Source organism: Bos javanicus, chromosome 24, assembly GCF_032452875.1.
Source record: "Bos javanicus breed banteng chromosome 24, ARS-OSU_banteng_1.0, whole genome shotgun sequence".
Classification (NCBI taxonomy): domain Eukaryota; kingdom Metazoa; phylum Chordata; class Mammalia; order Artiodactyla; family Bovidae; genus Bos; species Bos javanicus.
Window position 1 is genome coordinate 20,780,115 of NC_083891.1, and position 19,582 is coordinate 20,799,696.

At 43.8% G+C, this 19,582-nt stretch overlaps 1 protein-coding gene across 9 annotated transcripts in view; it reads right to left on the minus strand.

Annotated features, from left to right (window-relative positions):
• FHOD3 (formin homology 2 domain containing 3) overlaps positions 1-19,582 on the minus strand; it is a 521,499-nt gene that overhangs the window by 379,313 nt on the left and 122,604 nt on the right. The window lies entirely within an intron of this gene.

Genomic DNA, 19,582 nt, shown 5'->3' on the forward strand with positions numbered 1-19,582 from the left:
AGCTATGATTACTGGAAGGCGGAAATGCTCAAAAAGAATCACCAGCGGAAAACAGGATTTTTTTTTTTTAATCTTCAGATTTCCTCAAATGGAGTCAACCTTCAGTGACTAAATGCAAAACGAATTCTGGTGACATGTTCCCCCATATACTCCCTCCAGGGACTGCACATTGTTCAGGTAACAAGTTTGTTTTCTCATTATAGTTACATTCAACAAAATTTGCACTCTGCAAAACAGTCCCAGTTTCTCTTGCTTCTCTGCAAAGTTCCCACTTAAAGGACAATCCTATATAGGGCTAAAAGAATCGGCCTGCCAATGCAGGAGACATGAGTTCAATCCCTGGGTCGGGAAGATCCCCTGGAGGAGGGAATGGCAACCCACGCCAGTATTCTTGCCTGGAAAATCCCAGGGACAAAGGAGCCTGGCAGGCTATATATAGTCCATGGGGACAGAAAAGTCGGACACAACTGAGTATGCACGACGATCACAGTTTCCTTCTATAGTATTACACAACCCAAATTATAATCATAAACTCATCTCTAAACCATATGCTATTAACTCTGAAATTAAAACAAAATGCAGAGTGCCCAGGACTGCAGAATTTAAGATTTGGAAGGGACCTCAGGGGGCACGAAATTCTACTTTCCACACACTTAAAATGCATCCTCACCCAGCCAATAGGCTTGCTCAAACCTGAGCCCAATACATCCACCAGTAACCTCTCCCCACAGAAGTAGTGCTGCCCAAGGGAACCGCCCAAAACAGGCCTGCTCCTTCCTCAGGACAGTCATGAAAATCAGGAAGATGCTCTTCACAACCCTGCCAGGTTTCAAGGCCAGGCCTCCCTAAGCCCTCTGGCTGCCCCCAAATTCTCCTGCATGCTGTTCAGGACACCCTTCAAACAGTCAGAAGCCCCCCTAAGAGGTGGCTTACAGACCACTGCAGCCAGAGTCTATATACCCCTTTGAAAGAATATAAAGCTTTACAGACCATCTCATCCTATATAGCTTTATTTTTTGTAAAATGTAGTCAACTAAAGCATACAGATCAAACGGCTAGATAGCATCACTGACTCAAAGGACATGAATCTGAGCAAACTCCAGGAGATAGTGAAGGACAGGGAAGCCTGGCCTGCTGCAGTCCATGGGGTCTCAATGGGTCAGACATGACTTAGTGACTGAACAACAGCAGCAAAGCACACTGGTCATCTTTTATAAAAATGCTATTTTCTCAGTATCTTTCTATACTCGTATAATAACATTTTACCCAAGAGGCAGGACATTATTTCAATTATGTTCCACTTTTTTTGTCGATTCCAACCTTTCAACATCTCAACTTTGTCATAAAACATTAGGTACTCCTATCAGCTTTCCGTCACTTTCAACCACTTTGAGTAAGCCCTCTAGATATAGAACACTAATTTTTTTTAGGTGAAGATATGACAGCCTTATGAAATCCAGTGAATCTGCCTGTCCTTTTCTGATGGCTCAAAACAAAAACAAAAAACACCAACCAGGTTTTTAAATAAATGATGAGTTCATCTAACATCTAGCCCACAAGGATATTATAAGAAGCCCTATCAAATGTATTCCTAAAATAAGATCAAACAGCCCAAAGTCACTTCCATTCACTCTTAGCTAACCTATGACATTGGTTCCTAGTAATTCTATAGTCGTTTAGAAATTCTAACAATATGTTTATCACCTTGCCCCAAGTTTTCACTTTTTTTGATTTAATAAAAAAAAGAACTACTGATTATCAACCATGTACTGGGTAGAACAGACTTCACTAGAGATTACTGTCAAGCTTCTATGATTAAAATAATCATTTTAACCTTGCTTATTTTCCATTTTTAAAAACTGGCTGATTTGCCCAACCCTAGTCTTCTGGCAAATGGAAATCAAGTAGAATGAAATAACCTATAATTTAGAGCAACACCAAGGAGCTGTCCAAGTCCCATATCTTTGTTCTCTTTCAAGCCAAGATCCTTCAACAGTAAAAAGAGATAAAAGTTTCTCCTGTGTCCTGAAGCCTTTCAGCTTCATATCCAGAATCTCAAGGTCTCTGGAGACAAGCCTGAGGTTTAGGCCTGCATGAGGCAACAGCACCCACTTGCCTCAGTGAGCTCTTTGGGGGCTTCGAGGTCTGGTCAGGCTCTGCTCTGTCATTCGAACAAGCCCCAGAGGAAGACACCCAGGTGTGCCAGCAGGTCAGCTCTTCAGATGGCTGCTCCTCTACATTTGGTGTTGCTAAGCAACAAGGTATCCCCCCCTACCCACCCTCCCCTCAGTGCTGGTGATGACAAGCTATCTCCAGGATGCTCCAGGGAAGGGAGAGGCTCCAGTCAAAGCCTCTGACATCTTTTCAGAGTTGACTCCGAATTATTTCTCCAGCCCTGCTGCTGTTGCTGCTGCTGCTGCTGCTGCTGCTGCTGCTTCTGCTGCTAAGTCGCTTCAGTCGTGTCCGACTCTGTGCGACCCCAGAGATGGCGGCCCACCAGACTCCCCCGTCCCTGGGATTCTCCAGGCAAGAACACTGGAGTGGGTTGCCATTTCCTTCTCCAATGCATGAAAGTGAAAAGTGAAAGTGATCTCCAGCCCTAAGAACTCCTTGATCCATGTTAACAGGCAAAAAGCAGAAAGACATTCTTTAAAGCCATTTTCCTTCCCCATAGCAAAGGAATGAGCTGCATCTGTAACAGATGTACTGGAGGCTGGCTTCAAGGCACAAAGGCAATAAATATGGAGGTGGCTCTGCAGTATTTGAGTGGCTTGTAAGAAGTGCCTCCTGTGGGGTTCCTGCTCGGGCCTGCCATACAAAACTGGGTATTTTCCTCACCGGCTTTGGCCGGGACTCTGAATCTCATTAGGTATAAGTCTGTCTAGTTTTTCAGCTTTTATCTCCCACTGAAGTTTGCTAATCTTTTCAGACTGATAGCAATTAATACTATGCAAGGTGTCACTCCCATCCTCCTCCTCTAAACAGAAACTACAGATGCACACAACACCCTAAGAAGTCTGTGCCTCACAGCACTGCTTCTCACAGCAGAGGAAGCCACCTCCGTGACACCCCAGCCACAGCCTGCCATGCGACTTCCTCAGAGTTCCTGGTGGCAAGGACTTCTGGGAAAAACAATCTCCAATTTCTAATTGGACCTCAAAACCCTTCACGAGGTGCCACTTCCTGGGATAAAGCTTCATATACCTGCACGGTATGTCTCTCTCTTTATTCCAAGCAGTGTTGGCATATGCGTGCGTGCTCAGTCACTGCAGTCGTGTCTGACTCTTTGCAGCCCCATGCACTGTAGCCTGTGAGGTTCCTCTGTCCATGGGTTCTCCAGGCAAGAATACTAGAGTGGGTTGCCATGCCCTCCTCCAGGGAATCTTCCCGACCAGGGATCGAAACCACATCTCCTGAGTCTCTGGCGCTGCTGGCAGATTCTTTATCACTGAGCCACTGGGCAAGCCCAATGTTAGCACTTGGTCCCTTAATTAATTTAACATTCTCATTTCAACTGACTCCTGCTGGAACATATTTTAAATTTCACTAGAAAAGCTGGGCATGCCCAGTCAGCCCACACACCATCTTTGGATGATGTGTTCTCACTACCTTGCGTGAAAATGTTGACACCCAGTGACCCCATCTATCTGACCACAGCTGACAGAAGCAGGGAAGACCATTTGACCTAAAGGAACCAGTCATGTTCCTTCTCCTAAAAAAAGTCAGAAAGTGTGAAAAAATTTTATTGAATGTCAGAAAGTGTAGTATGGTCCCTTGAGTGCTCATGCATTCTGTTGCCACGTCAAAGAGCAAACAGGTCCAGTCAACAGAGAAAACTAGGGTGGGTCACTGGCCCCAGGAGGAGGAGGGACAAGAGGCCATCCACCAAGACAGGCAGACAGAGCTGGTAGCCAAGGACACCCCATTTCCACACCCTCTTCCATAAGCTCCCTGCTCTTCCGTCCCATGAGACACCCCTACGTCTTCATAGTAAACCCCGGCTACTGAAGCAGACCTGAGCGGGGCTCTGTTCCTCACAAGTATGAACGGGCATTTTTCGACTTGCCAAGACAAAGTAAGAGAGTAATAGAGTCAACCAAAATTTCCTTCATGCTTACTACACAAACATGCTTACTGCCTTAGACACACTGAGGGGAGGGGGGGAAAGAACAAATGTGATTCCTACTCCCTAAATAACATCATCTGGTTGGGGAATCAACAGTAACCCAAGGCAGAATTCATGAAAAATAAAGTCAGGATATACACCTTAGAAATGGACTTCAGAATAACTGACAACCACAACTATGGACGCTCCCTGAAGAGGTTGGTCAAGAGGGTCCAGGGCAGGTGAGCACAGAAATCTTCACCGAGAGCTCATCTCAGACCAAGAAGGATGAGTAGGTTTTGGAGAGGCAGGAAAGCAAACATGCAAAGGTTTAACGCTTCCTGACTGTGACCCACTGGGAGATACATAGCTATAACATCTTTCGTTCAAAGTCTATTTCGCATCCTAATATCTGAGAATGATTACTTTTCAGAAACAATGAAAACATCGGTAATTACATTCATTGTGCAGCGACTGTGGCTGCGATACTTTATAATTTAGAATAAGGTATTAACCATGTATCATATTTTTTATGGGATAATTCAAACATTTCATCCATTCATTCATCCATCCATCTGCCTACTCATTGCAGAAACATTGACTGAGTGTCCCAGACTCTGAGTCAGGCACCAGGAGCATCATGCTCCTGGTGGGAAAAAGAGCCTCAAACCATGACAATCTTTGAACCACTTGGAGACTCCGCAAATGGTAGCAAATCAGTGTACTGAATTCATGAGAGTAAGATCAGCAAACATCTGGGTAACAAAATGAAACAACTATATTTCGCCTGAGGGATTTAAAGAAGCCTTCCCCCAATGTATTAAGACTGAACTTGAACTTGTTTTGCAAGAAAGACAGGAGAGGTAGCTTTGGGAAGAGAGGAGAGCATTAACTGCATTATTATATGAAAACAGAGTATTCAGTCCTGGAGATAGCAGTGCTTGTGTGAATTGCCCAGGGAGGTGGCAGGAGACTGACCACAGCAACAGATGTGCCAAGAATTACACTCTGCAGACAATGGGAACCAGGAAGGATTATTTTTTGGTGAAGAGAGACAGGATCAGATATGGTTTTGCAAAGAATCCCTCTGCTGGCAACGTGATCTTCCTTGTCTCATATTTTAAATGTCTCTGTAAATTCTGGCAACTTGATAATTGTTTTTCTTCTAAGAGCTCCATGATTCAAAGAACACGTGTATTTATATTAAGTTCTGCAGGAACCTCAGCATTTCAGTCTCAAATCTCCTCCCATATTTTTTCTAGAAACAGACCTCAACTTATGCCTTATTTATAACAGGAAAAAGCAAAGCCTGTGAAGACAGATTCGAGTTCAAATCCTAACTGAGCTACTTTCTCACTGTGTGTCCTCATCCTTAAACATAATTCCCACCACACTGCTTGGTGCATGAGGAATAAACAAAGCCATTTACTAACTGGGTGTCTTTGTGCACATTCTTTGAGTTTTATGGAAAATGAAGATAATAAGAGAACAATTCTTGGGAGTATTATAAAGACCAAAATGAGACAGAACAAGTAAAAGCACTTACCACAAAGTCCAGATCCAAAATCATTAGTTACTATTACAGTGTATAAAAAGCATTTGGGCCGATGCTTAGAATGAAGTAAGCAGTGAATATATGCTAGTTCCTTCTTTCATGCCAGTATCTGTACTTTCTGTTTCTTCAGGTGTGTGGGCTGCTTTTGATGTAGAAGGCACTTCCAAAACACCAAGTCAATGGATGGGGAGCCCACCATCTAAAGAAGTCTAGCAACTGATCCTCCACGATTCCTCATGCTCTCCTCACCTAGGTACCAACCTCACTGTTAGTACTGTCTCCAAGGAGTGTCTGCTGTTACTATTACAAAGCAATATGATTCCACTGAAAAGAGAGCAGAGTGTTTCCAAAACTGCCCCTCTGCGTGATCAGTGACCCAGAACATATTCTTAGCATCCACCATCTTTCTAATACTCATTGTGTGTTCAGGGATGCTCATCACGATTCACCCTGGCAAAAATGCTATTTAGGTTGCCTTTTCTTTACACTTTCCCATTGGTCAAAAATGTGGTGGGATGGTTCCAGCTGTTCCACATACTTTGAGAACTTCACCCAAATTGAACCTACCCCCATTTCCAACCTCCTTTCTCATGCCTGCTTAGTCCTTCTTTCTAACCCAATCTAATCTCTATCAAATTCCAAAACTGTAATCATGGCTTTGAACCATAAATATTGCAAATTTTCTACCATCAATGTGAACTGCTCTTATTACTGGAAAAAAGTTCATTAAATTTTAAAATTCATAGCAGAACGGGGATTTGGAGACAAAGTTTCAGGAGGTGAAGAAGTGGGCAGAGGCCTGGGGGTGGGGACCAATGTATCTATAAACCCCCATGGGGCTGGGAACAGCAGAGAAGCTAGGGCAGTGGGAGACCCAGGAAGGCCCCCTGGACTGTACTTCCTAACATCCCAACCCCAGCCTGGCGGTTTCATGCCTCATGTTAAAATGGTGGCAGTGTTTATTCTTCTCAGCTCAGTGTTAAAAATACTAAAAAATATAAGCTGATTGCTCATCTTCCTGATGCATCCTTCCTACGTGTCTGATAAAAGCTTCCATCAGTGTTTAATTTAACCAGATCTAATTCACCAAGGGCTTACTCAGGGACACTAGATTTTCTAATATGAATTGGATTCTCTTTCTCAGAAGGCTTTTTCAGCCAGAGCTGCTGCTGGGGGATTAAACCAAGACACCCGCCCTGGGCAGCCTGGAGGGTGAACTGCAACCCAGGCCAGTCACACACCAGTGCACCAGTGGGCAGGAATTGCAAGCACTGCTGTCCAGGGCGGCTGTCTTGCATGAAACCAGGACAGCAGGTCCCCTGCACTGTTGGGGAGCACTGCTGTCACATTCCTGAGGGTGCTTTCAGACCCGCACATACAATATGCTTTCTGCATCACTATTTGAGGCCTGAAGAGGTATTCCGACACATTTGAATTGACCAACCTCAAATTGCTGGTGGAAAATCAGAACAAGTCCTGTGGAAAACAGCTGAGCAAAAGCTATCAAATTATAAGTGCATCTGTCATTTAACCCACAGATCCCCATCTTCTGGAATTTATCCCACAGATAAACCTGCACATGTTCAAAATGGCATATATACAGTTACTGACTGCAGCATTGTTTCTAATGGCCAAGAATAGGCAACAAACCAACTATTCATTAATAGGAAATGGATTCAAAAAGGTTCCTACAGACACATATTGGAATATTACACAACTGTCAAAAAAGAAATAGGAAGCTCTTTATTTACTAAATGGTAAGACCCTCAAGAAATACTAAGTGAATAAAAAGTGCACATAATATAGTACCTTTTTATTTTAAAAGGGGGGGATAAATTATATATTTTTATTCACACATAAAAACACAAGGAATTAATAACACTATTACATGTCATGGTGAATCCCAAAGTGATTACATGAGCTTTGGGAGTGGGAACAGGGAACACGGCTAGGGTAAAAAGGAAGGATATTTTACTATATATCATTCTATACCTTTCAAAGGTGTAGTTATGTGGATGTGCCACTTTTTCCCAAAAAGTTAAATTTAGAGTTTAATTAAAGAACTTTTAAAAATTAAAATAAAAATGATACACCTTGTTAAAAAGCTTCCCCTGGTGGCTCAGACAGTAAAGAATCTGACTGCAACTCAGGAGACTCAGGTTAGATCCCTGGGTCAGGAAGATCCCCTGAAGAAGGGAATAACTACCCACTCCAGTACTCTTGTCTGGAGAATTCCATGGACAGAGGAGCCTGGAGGGCTATAGTCCACATGGGCTGCAAAGAGTCGGACATGACTGAGCAACTAACACTCACTTTCTTTTACCTTGTTGAAACGCCACCCCTGCTCTATAACCCTACAGCTGGGATCTGTGAGAACCCTGCTCTTCTCGTCCTGGCTCCATCCTGGCCACAGTCTCTCTACTGATTCTTATGCTGACCCCTCAGAGTTTGCCTTTTTCAGATAGCATGCTCCTTCCCTCCCCCCCATTATAGACTGCTCATGCACACAGGTGCTGCCCATCCCCCTCAGAAACTAGCATGGCCCTGCTGACCCCTGGAACTGTCATGTGACCCCAAACAACCACCAAATTTCATGGCAGCTCTGGCTGGATATCGAGGTTGCACATTACCACTGTCCTTTTGTTGACTACTGATTCTGGAATATTCCAGACAATCTGCCAGCAACCCCACTGGACTCAGACCGCATTCACCCGTTCAGCCATACCTATCACCTCTACTGCTCTGAAACACTTTTTCAAGGGAGAAGACATTTAAGCCAGTCACCACTCTACTTCCGTTCTCCATTCTAAAATTTAACCCACACAACAAATTAATTATGCACAATTGCACAATTTGCCTTTAGGTTGCAAACTTTAAGATCCTTGCAGTATGCATGCCACAAACTCTTTGTTCAGCTGAACTTAAGCTTTCAGGGCCAAGTAACTTTATAAAAATGAGAAAAGTCTCACAAAAGAAGCGACCCAACTTCCTCATCATGTACTGTTGCATAAGTATTTGAAAATTCAAAAGCATCTCACTTTTGTTACCTAAGCGAAAAAACTTAGATTTAGTTCAATTATGTGTACTTCCTCACACATGAATGTCACTTGGCAAATCAAATAATCTGTACTTTCATTTTAAAAAATCATTTTAGTTTTTGAAACATGCTAAGGAATACTTTACCAGAATAAGTTCTGATAATAAGCTATTAAACTTTAGTGAAAACTGAGACCGCTGAAAGGCCTGCATGCTAGTTCCAACAGAACCTGTGACAGTGACTCTGTCTCTCCTCATGGCCACTACTGGGCTTGGGCTGAGCCGTGGCTGAGTCATGGCCATATTTAACCTCACCATTTGTCTTTTGGGTAAGAAAAGGGTGGGGGTGAAAGAGACAGTGATAAACATCAAAACTCCAGCACCACTGAAGTCATTAGCTGAAACGACAGGCTGGTAAGACATGTCCCCACTTACTATTTACACCACGCCAACTACATACTGTCCTGAACTGCCACACCAGACAGCCAGACCCGACGGTCATAAAGCTGCTGGAACGGGAAAAGAATTTATCAAGCATCTCAGCTAATCACAGATAAGCTAAAGGACACTAGCCAAATTCTAGGGCTCCTGCCTGACCCGTTTCCAGAACCTGGTTCTTACTTTTAGGCCAACACTGTGTTTAAAAAACCTTAAGTGTGGGGGTGAGAATATTTAACACCAAATTCTAACTGTGGTGAGCTAAAGTCTTATTATAAAATCAGCTGTCCTGCATTCATGAGGGCCAGCCACAGGTAAAACTTGCATTATTTAACAGACTCACTTAAATAAACAGCTTGTTTATTTAATGGATCCGCTCCCAAGCTCACTCTGGATCCCTCCGGGATGCCCTTCTAGTGGGGCGGTAAGGGGTGCAGACAGGTACCGGTCTCCACCTGGGGCAGGCAGAGGGGCACTGACAAGTGTGCAAAAACACTGTGGGAGAGGGGGACAGCCTTTTCAGGTGGTAAGCAGGAGAAGCAATTCGAGGTAAGGTTCAGTCTGCATGACCCCTGATTGTACTTGATGGCCAGAGACACCCCCAAAATGTGGCCTGTCGGCTTTCAAGTACCCACCATCAGTTAATTCGGGGCTGACGTGGGCCTGGTACTGCCGTGGAGGACTGAGGGGGTGTTGTCACATCAGAATAAACCCAGGACCACTGTGAGAAAAGTCCAGGGCCCCATCCTCCCTTCCCAGCCTCTAGGGATCAGCCTCGGGCCAAGTTGAGCCCGGAAGAGACGAAGAGAGAACTGGGTGTAACTGGACACAAGAGTCAGTCGGGAGCTGTCTGACACCTCCCAAGTCATGTAGGCCAACGTAGTCTTCAAGAAAAGGGGCAAACACTTTCTCGGTCTTATTTTTAGGCCTTCCCAGGAGTCTGTGCTCCAGAGCAAACGCTCCCCAAGCAGGCTAATTCCGTGATTCGAGCGTCTGCTCTTCTTGGTATGGAAAGAAAGATCAGACAGAAGGGACTCTCCTCCTTTCAGCTGTGTTCCTCCCTGGCCACCTGCGACAACGCAGGCCCAAGGAAGTCCTCCCATCCCTGAGGTCCATCAGACTCACCGCCCGGCTGTTTACAGATGCCCTGTCCACCCAGTACTCAGGCGCTTAAAACAGCGAGACTCCCAACCCAGCAGGAGCACAAGGCTGCTTTGCCTTCAGCGTGTGCTCTTACAGGAAACCTACAAAATTAAAAGTAGTGAGCTGCTATGGGGTAACGAAGGAGCATCAGCATTCTTTCCTTCCATGGTTTATGTCAATTCGGGCAAACATGTGTGAAGCATCTGCCTTTTTAAACAGAAAGCAAGAGCTCAGATTGCTAGGCTGTGGCATGCTATGTGCAAACCCCATAGCTAAATTGGGAGCCGCATCCATGGGAGGGGCGCACTTGACTCGGGCCACCACAGCTGCCCTGGCCACCAGCTGCCCAGGAGGCCTCCACTTGAACCAAAGGGGAGTCAGTCAACAATAGAGCACAGCCAGAATCACAGAGGAAAAAGTATGAGCTCCTGTCGACTGCACAGCCCGAGAGCCAGGTTCCAAAGTCCGGTTGACTACAGAGAAGACAGATGATAATTGTTTTAAAATTCCCTTTACTGCATGCAGGGCTATTTCACAACATTTTCCTTGAACTAGATACTGGCAATAATTTAATATGTTTATGGCCAGACCTATTTTATAATGAAGAAACTGTAATTTTGACATTATAAGTTCTTCTTCCAGGCCCACACTTTCCTACCCTTCTTCTCCCTCTGAGGCTGAGAATTCCCTTCACTGTTTCAGGCCTCTTTATCACAGTCAAATTCCCACTGAGGAAGAGCATGTGGGTTCTGACAAGGGGTCTGACTCGTGTCACCCCTTAAGAGCCAGGCAGCGGAAGTAAACATGTCACACGCCTTCCCTGAACGCTTTTTTCGTCATAAACCTTAAACTCTCTGTCAACTCGGGTCCATGGTGATACTCCCAAACCCCAAGCCATCTAGTTCTCGAGTACAAAGCATCCAAACTCAGGTGGAATATTTTCAAATTGTTGTTACAAAAGCAACGGGGCTGCTTTCTAAAGAAAAGAAAAGAAAAAAAAAAACTGCAACAGAGGATAAAGCACTTTATTCAATCTTTCTACCCCAAAAGTCTTTTACTTGGACTTAGACAAACATTCTGAATGCTAATCTCTGTGAAATCCCTTTTCAGAGTCCATGAAAATGTGGAGCTGCTGTGAACATCTCAATTCTGGGCGAGCCCCCACCACTCTGAGCCTAATCAGAAACGGGGACATTTGTCCAAATGGATTGAAGATGTAGCATTTCCAAATTCTAAATGGCAACCCACCTCCAAAGTGTCAGTGAATTGCTGAGGTGCAAACCAACAAGTCTTGTTTTTTGCAGAAAAACCAAAGAATATGATTGCATCTTATAATACATAGAATTACATGTGTTAATATGCCCAATGCTCATCTCTTTTGGTTAGGTGTAACATTTTTTGGCCTAACTTTCTTCAATTTGGTGACAATTGTTCATTTTCTTAAAAATCTGTGTAAACAAAAAAAATTTTCCAAGACAGTTAATAGTAGTTGATTAGATGAATGTCAGGGAAGTGGAAAGTTGGTAAAAGAAGATAAGGCCAACATTATAATCTTCCCTAAGGCAGCTCATTTGCTGAGTGACTTTATATTTTTCCAATTTTCTGGGGAGGAAACGTCACTGCACATTTCATATTTGCCTTCTTCCTCTCTTGACAATCCCTTGCTGGCTCAGAAATATACACAACAGCAGTAAAAGACTTTAAGCAGCAGAATGTCCTGGTCAGGTCTGCATTTTGGGGACATCACCCTGCAGAATGCATGAAGGGCTGGCAGAGAATCCCAGTGGAGGAGAGGGATCCCAGGGAGAGGGCCACAGTCTCCAAAAGAAAGATGTCAAGAACCCCAAATCATGGCAGTAGCAACCAGAATGGAGAGATAGGGCTCATGGGAACAACTTGACAAATAAAAAATATATGTTCTTAACATGTAGAAATTAGTGATCAAACAAAACAAGTGTTATTAACCAAACAGTTTTGGAAGGAGGCTGTAGTAATGAGCAGATTATGGCTCACTCGGTCACCTGTGTCAGGCGAACAGCGATGTAGACAAGGATGCTCAGGACAGAAGCCAAGGACTTGTCACACTTCCTAAGTGACGTCCAACCCATCTTTTCATATTTCAGAGGAATGACAGAGGTTATATCACTTCCCTGGTGAGACCCGGGTTCAATCCCTGAGTCAGGAAGATCTCCTGGAGAAGGGAATGGCAACCCACTCCAGTATTCTTGCCTGGAAAATCCCATGGACGGAGGAGCCTGGTGGGCTATAGTCCAAGCGGTCGCAAAGAGTTGGACACAACTGAGCGACTTTACTTTTACTTTATTTTACTATGAAATGACACCTATATCTATGACACTCGGATATTTATGTGTTTGAGATCTGTTTGAAAAGCAAATTTATTTCCAGCTGATTCACAAGTAAAACAACATAGAAGGCAAAGAGATTCCCTGGTGATCATCTGGTTGGATCAAACTTCAAAGAGACCAGATCCTTCTCTCCTTCTCCTGTGGGGATGCATCCCCAGGGAAACAAAGAGACCAGCCTTATAGGCAGTCTTAGAAAAACTTGCTGGTGGAACATGAGCACCCATCTGAAATTAAGAACATACAACTGAATGTGCCCCCGAGCTTCACATTTCTTTTAGGACTTAGGAAGCATGCTGATCATTTTAATCCTATTGGAAATGACTTACAAGGTTACTCGGGCTTATGCTAAATATAGATTTACCGCAGCCTGGTAAACTTTTAAAACATCAACCAATTAAATATTTATTGCCTGGATAAAACAGTGCAAATGAAATGAAGCCTAAAAGGAACCGTTTGTCCTTAGTAACAGACTGAATGGTTTACATTTTAACAATGTTTGAATAAATCCTTGCACACCAAGAAAATGTGTAAAGCTCAACTTTCTTCATCTTAATCTCTTCTTCCCCTTTCACTCACTGAAACTGATTCTCATCCTACCCTCCATGTTAGCTGTTAAGCATGTGTATCAAAAGGAGCCTCACTTTCCCCTCCTGACTTGATTTTGCTGACATGCTGTGAACTAGAAAATAAGGTCATAAAGCTGATAGAAATACAACTGCCCCTTGAACTTCACAAGTTTGAACTGTGAAGGTCCACTTATATGTAAACTTTTGCCAAAAGTAAATCCTACAGCAGAACACGAGCCACAGTGGGTTGAATCCGCTGAGGCAGGACCGTCTTGGAAACAAAGGAACCAAGGATACAGAGGACTGACTGTAAGTCATACTCAGGCTTCTGACTAAGCAAAGGACTGCCACCCCTAACTCCTGAGTTGTTCAAGGGTCAACTGCAAAATAAGCATGAGCAAGTGCCACGTGGGGGCCTTTCCTCTGTGCAAAGTGAATCAGTACTAACACACAATTTCAAGAGCCGACTCTTTTCTCTGATTGCTCTGGCCATCGGGACCTGTCCCCACCCCCACCTTGGCTGTTCACAATGACCAAGGTGCACTCAGCAGAGGCCCTGTATCTCCCTGAAACCCTGTGACAGTCTCCCAGCCAGGAGGCCCAGAGATGGAGATCCCCCCAACACCCCTCCCCTGCAGTCCCTGCTCCCTGGGCCCGCACCCTCTCTCCGGATGGCCAGGTCCCTTGGCTACTCAGATGTCTGTGTTTTGCCCAGAGGAGAGGTCTGGGAGTGGGCACCCTGCCCCACCCGCTCCACAGCTCAGGGTGGGACTGCACTGGCCAGGGATCAGGCAGTCCCCTGACATGGCCCTGGGAGCCGTGCTATGACCACTAGTCAAGTGCTGGCCTGAAAGCTGCAACTTGACCTCTGGGAGCTTCCCTCTTCCCATGCTAAACCCACCTCTCTGGGGAGCTGCAGAAGTTCAAGAGAATGCTTGAGAACCCCCACCCAGGCCCATCCCATAGCATGTGCCCAAGGAATGGGGGTGTGGAAGGGGCTGCACTGTGACCTTCATTGTTATCATGACAGGCCGCCAGCTGGGGCCCCTGGCTCCTCCCCCTAGTCCAGCACAGGGCTGGCACCAGGGACTGGCTGGGGAGGAGATGACACAGGTAGATGAGTGGTTGGTGGCTTCAGGTAAGGACGGGCTCCCCTCACACTGTCCCAGGGTGTCCTTAGCCCTCCTTAGTACTGTTGCTACCTACGGCTCTGAAACTCACTCTGCTACATATAATGATGTTAGTCATGCATGATCTTCCCTTACTAAGAGTCCTTTGCACTCTCCAGAAGATAGAAGAGAGTAACAGAAAGAGATGGACATTTTGAGGTCAAAAGGATGCAGTTTACAATCTCCACTAGTAACAAAACTTTGATGCCAATTCTCAATGAAAAGTAACTTCTTGGTCTTCAAACAGGAATGACTCATTCATGAAGGCCGCCACGTGCAGCTGCTGTGACCATGGACCTCCATGCAGCTACTCCCGTGTGTGATCTACAAAGGCACCTCAAGGACTTGGTCACCCTCCTGCCATGTCCTGTTCGTCTCTCCAGAAACTATGTGCAAGGGGAGGCAGACCTGTTGGTTTCAATATGCTCTGCTGAAAATTGTAAAACCAGAAGTACTCTATCGAAACTTTGAACTCTTCTGTAAACTTTGCTTCTGAAACAGTTTTAAACATTTTTTTAAAAGTAAATCTTGGGCTTCCCTGGTGGTCCAGTTGTTAAGAATCTCCCTTGCACTGCAAGGGATGCTGGTTCGATTCCTACTCCGGAGGATCCCACATGCCACAGAGCAACTAAGCCTGTGTACCACAAATATTGAGTCCGTGGCTCTACAGCCCACAAGCTACAACTACTGAGCTCACACGCTGCAACTGTTGAAGCCCATGTGCCTAGAACTGGGCTCTGCAACATAAGAAGACTCCACAGTGAGAAGCCTGCCTAGCGCAACAAGAGTAGACCCCACTCGCCGCAACCAGAGAAAGCCCACACACAGCAATGAAAACCCAGCACAGCCTAAAGTAAAGTAAATAAATCTTTTTAAAAATTTAAATCTTAAAATGATACAGATAAGTTCATAGAGACAAAAAAGAAGATCAGAGGCTCCAGGGGTTGGAGAGAGGGGGGAATGGGAAGGTACTGCTTAATGGTTAACAGAGTTTCTATTTGGAAAGATGAAAAAGCCTTGGAAATAGCAATGGTGGTGGTCCAAAAATTTGAACGCAACTAACGCTTCTGAATTGTACACTTCAGATGGTGAAAATGGTAAATTTTATGTTCTATGTATTTTACCACAGCAAAAAAATTTAATTATATGTAGGATGTGGTGAGTTCTGGAGAAGGAAGCATATATTTTGGCCATGGATAAAATATATAAATGTAGCCACCCAACGTTACGGGTGTGGTGACGCCTGACAAAAGAAGGGCTGGTGTGGGACCATCAGTCTTGAGTCCACAAGCAACTCGCCATCCACAAGGAAAGCAGCCCTGGTCATCTCAGGCCTGCCACGCAAGGTTCGAGGCTCTGGTCAGCAGGCCTGGCCTCAGAGCACAGTCCACAGAACACCTGGAACCATGGTCCGAGGGTTCCAGGCAGACCGTGCCACGCTTCCTACTGGTTTCATTACCGGAGACGTGAAGGAAGCTTCTGGAGAGGCCCCCGTCTCACAAGGCTCTGAGCACACGCTCTGGGCGTGGAGCCGAACGTGTGCGTCCCTGGGACGTCAGCACGCTGCCTCTGGGCAGGAAGAACGTCGCCAGGGACTCTCGTTACCAAGATACCTTATCCTAAGGTGGTCTTCAAACACAACCTGGCAACAACTTTTCACTTACATTAGAAAATAATTAAAGAGTCGACCTTTTTGAGAAGTTTCTGACGAAGACTGCTGAAAACTAGAGTGTCTGAGTTCTGTGACTGTGTTTCCCGGACAGGTGCAGGCCTCTGGCTCTGGCCCTGCCCATCGTGGGCTCATCCATCGTGTCCCTCACTGAACAAGGTTCTCCTGCACCCACGGAACACAGTGGACCAGTCAGGCTCCAGGGACCCCTCACCAGTGACGTGTCTGGGACACATATTCCATGGAGATGTGCCACCAAGCAGATGAGAAAATGTTCATATCATTCTTTCTTTTTTACATATTCACTCTTTATACTCTTTTCACAAACTTTTGAACCTCATCAATACTTTTTTCCCTAATATATATAGTTTATTGAAATATAGATGACTTACAATGTTTCAGGTACAACAAGGTGATTCAGTTATACATATACATATATATCATTTTTGAAATTATTTTCCATTATTGGTCATTACAAGATACTGACTATAGTTCCCTGTGCTATACAGTAAACTTCTGTTGCTTATGGCATATCTATTTTTTAATTAGAAGTCTAGCATTCTTAGTTAGAATGCTACTAATGCAGTACTTTGGCCACCTCATGTGAAGAGTTGATTCATTGGAAAAGATTCTGATGCTGGGAGGGATTGGGGGCAGGAGGAGAAGGGGACAACAGAGGATGAGATGGCTGGATGGCATCACTGACTCAATGGACGTGAGTTTGAGTGAACTCTGGGAGTTGGTGATGGACAGGGAGGCCTGGCGTGCTGTGATTCATGGGGTCGCAAAGAGTGGGACATGACTGAGCGACTGAACTGAACTGAATGCATACTTAGTTCCTACTAAGTAAAACAAGTGGAATCAAAATGTCATAAATTTTTTAGCTAGGCAAAAATTCAGTTTTTTAAATTATATACATTATACGTATTATTTATAATTTACATATATATTTATATAAAAACCCAAAAGCTTTTCTTCTATGCTTGATAAAGGCTTGAGAAAGCACATCAGAAAAAAAAGAGATGGAGAAACTGAAAAATATAAACTAAATGAAATGGGAGCATTAAATATGAAACATAAAAAGTGAAACAAACTAGATAAAAGTAAAAGATCATCATATAGTCCAGATGTTTTTAAACATGACTGCTCATTAGAAACATATCTGGAGCTCTGGAGGAAAAAAAAGCAATACCTGGGCATTTGTATTTTTCAAAAAATTTCAAGACACTTCTGAATGCATCTGGATTTTTAAAAGTGATTACAGGTTTTTCTATTAAATCACAATTTTGGTGATAAAGAATTCTATTATTTTTCTGTTGACCAGTCTTGATATAAAGTGAGGAAGAGTTACATAATCACATAAATTTATCAGTTTATCTTAATGTTATACAATAGTGATTTTTTTTTCCTAATCAAAACAGAAAGTCTGAAATGACTGCAGCAAAAGGTATTCCGACTTTCAAAAAAATATTTTAGAAGAAAATTCTTCTATCTTAAGTTTTGCTTTAGCGGGAATAAATTCACCTGGACAACACCTCTCCAGAATTACACTGACTTTCACATGGAGCAAATGTCAAGATAGGCTTCTAAGACATATCTATACATTTCCCAGCTGTTTAAGAATATGTCTGGTTTTAGTCTTTATCATCCATCAATCATCCTGAGTTGAAATTATGTGCCCTTAAGCAACATTTCTGTTTCTTTAAGAATGGTATCACCCTTTCCCCTTAGATTGATCCATATTTCCACAAATTTGAGTTTAATTTTAAATACTACAACTGGTTTTTCTTTTCTTGGTAAGTAGCTTCATCTTGCATTGCTCTTCAAATGAGTGTGTAAACACACACACACAAAAGCCCTTGTACAGAGTTCCTCATCACAGCTGTTCTGAAAGTGCTAAAGAAAGGGCGCTGGGTTTGAACAGCTTTTCTGTCCCCTCTCCAACCATCCCCCCTAAGGCAGTGGCTCTGAGCACTATTAACAATACCCCCTTGCCGCCCACATGAAGTCGCAGGGTGGGGGTGGCAGCACTGTCCTGGTTATAATTAGGCAAGCCCAGAGCACACTTTATACAAAGGGCTCGAATCCTCCACAGCTCCAATGATCCATTTGTCACCCTGCAGATGGACCATCAGGGCAGTCTCTGTTTTAAGAGTGTGTGGATGGCGGTGAAGAAGAGAGGCCAATGGAGCAGGGGCTACTCAAAGGGAAAGAGTCAGCAAGCAGGCCAACCTCCCAGGCCCAATATGGGGGTTGTGTTTTAGAATCAGAGGCACGAGAGTGCCAAATAGCACTGAAACAAGAGTGCTCTCATTTTGAGAAGAGGAATCAAAATCTTGGTTCATTTCTCCTTCTAAAAACTAACACCTGCAGCATTCTACAGGGCCACTCAGCCCACATTATAAAGATAAATCCACAGGGGTAACTGCTCTATTTTATGCTCCAAACATTTTAATTGTAGGCACTCTATATCATACCATAAAAAAACTAAAAACAAAAAAAGTAAATACAGGAAACAAATAGTAAATAAAATGAAAAAACTCTGAAAGATAAGAACAAGGAGGCAAGACCCTGGTGTGCTTTAAGAACTAGAATTCTATGACTACATATCCTTCAGCTTAGTTTCAAATATAGAGAAATATGAAATCAATTGATTCCCTCACTCAGAATCACATAATATTAAGTAAATGTTACCCTTTGATGAGTTGTTGCTGTTGTTCAGTTGCTAAGTCATGTCTGACTCTTGTGACCCCATAGAGAGCAGCACGCCAGGTTCCTCTGTCTTCCACTATCTCCCAGAGTTTGCTCAAACTCATGGCCATTGAATCAGTTATTCTATCTAACCATCTAATCCTCTGCAATCTCCTTTATCTTTTGCCTTCAATTCTTCCCAGCATCTAGGTATTTTCCAATGAGTAGACTCTTTGCATCAGGTGGCCAAAGTATCAAAAATTCAGCATCAGTCATTCCGATGAATATTCAGGGTTGATCTCCTTTAGGATTGACTGGTTTGATCTCCTTGCAGTCCAAGAGACTCTCAAGAGTCTTCTCCAACACCACAGTTCAAAAGTATCAATTCGTCAGTGCTCAGCCTTCTTTATGGTCCAACTCTCATATCCATACATGACTACTGGAAAAACTATAGCTTTGACTAAACAGACCTTTGTTGGCAAAGTGATGTCTCTGCTTTTTAATATGCTGTCTAGGTTTTCCATAGCTTTCCTTCCAAGAAATGAGCATCTTTTAATTTTATGGCTAGGCAGTCACCATCTGCAGTGATTTTGGAGCCCAAGAAAATAAACTCTGTCGCTGTTTTCACTTTTTCTCCACCTATTTCCCATGAGGTGATGGGACTTGATGCCATGATCTTAATTTTTTGAATGTTGAGTTTTAAGCCAACTTTTTCATTCTCTTCTTTCACCCTCATCAAGAAGCTCTTTTGTTCCTCTTCACTTTCTGCCCTTAGAGTAAGATCACCTGTATATCTGAGGTTGCTGATATTTCTCACAGTAATTATGATTCCAGCTTGTGATTC